Consider the following 1,530-nt stretch of genomic DNA (forward strand, 5'->3'; position numbering starts at 1 on the left):
TGAAAAGGGCTATGCAGGACAGAAGATGGGGGGAGGGATAGCTCAGTGGTTTGAGCATTGGCCTGCTAAACCCAGGGTTGGGCGTATCAATCCTTGAGGGGGCCATTTAGGGAACTGGGGTAAAAATCTGTCTGGGGATTGGTCCTGCTTTGAGCAGGGGGTGGGACTAGATGACCTCCTGAGGTCCCTTCCACCCTTGATATTCTATGATAATGGTCTGCAAGCTGTGGATACCTAAGGGAGAGAGGAATTACTTAGTGGGGTTCCTGGGGTAGGAGCAATGGGATGGAATGAAGACCTCATCGAGAAAGTCAGCTATAACTTCCCGGCAGCGAGATGGATACATCCATGCAACGGTCTCCCCCAAGGAAGCAGCAGAAATCGTACCATCTGGGAGATCGCAAATGACCTGGGATGAATCACTAGAGCAGGGGTTCTCAGACTTCATTGCACCATGATCCCCTTCTGACAACAAAAATTACTACAGGACACCAGGAGGGGGGACTGAAGCCTGAGCCCGCCCAAACCCTGCTGCCCCCGGCTGGGGGTCCAAAGCCCAATGGCTTCAGCCCAAGGCAGGGGACCTGTAACCTGAGCCCTGCCCCCCAGAGCTGAAGGGATTGGGCTTGGGCCCTGGGCCCCAGCAAATCTAAGCCAGCCATGGCGACCCCATTAAAATGGGGTCACAACCCACTTTGGGGTCTCAGTTTGAGAACCACTACATTAGAGAATGGGTTGTAGGGAACAATCTTGAACTGGCTACAGGCAGGGGGAACTGGATAGTCAATGGAGGCCTTCCCACCTTAGTTTTTGTAGCACAGTAGCATCTAGCATCCTCGGATGAGATGGGGTCTCATTGCGCTAGATGCTGTACATAGACATAGTACAAGACAGTCCCTCCCACAAAGAGCCCTAAATAGGCAACAGAGAAAAAGGAAGGACTGCGACCTCCCCCGTAACAGACAAGGCAGATAGAGCGACTTGCCCAAGGTGTTTGTGGCAGAGACAGGAATTAAACCCAGATCTCCTGAGTCCTGACCCAGTGCCTTATCCGCGAGCCCCTCTTCTCCCTCAGGAATCGACGGTCTTCTCCAGAACCAGGCAGCGCAAAAGAAGCCACCAAACATAAAGAACCAATATGGGTGTGAAACATTTCCCTCTCCTCAGCAAAGGTCATGGTCGGGTTGAAGAGAGTTTTAAGCAAAAGTTTCTCTCCCGCTCTTTGTTTGGATATCAACAAACTCCAAGAACTTGGCACAAAAACTAGCTGGGCCAGTCAGGTGCTGCTTGGTAACATTACACAATGGAAACCCAACAGACTAGACAGAAGGGGATGAGGGACTCTTGGAAATGATGAACTCATCAAACCAACAGCCTGGTGTGACACAGCAACGCTGCCTCCATCCCTAGCCGCACACGATACAGGCATCAGACAACACGGCATCGGTGATATGAAAACACTCTGGGTTTACCCATAGATAACGGAGGAAATCTTGTTCACCCTCTAGATATTCGGGGCCTTGGGGGGCT

This window comes from Mauremys mutica, chromosome 8, assembly GCF_020497125.1.
Source record: "Mauremys mutica isolate MM-2020 ecotype Southern chromosome 8, ASM2049712v1, whole genome shotgun sequence".
NCBI lineage: Eukaryota > Metazoa > Chordata > Testudines > Geoemydidae > Mauremys > Mauremys mutica.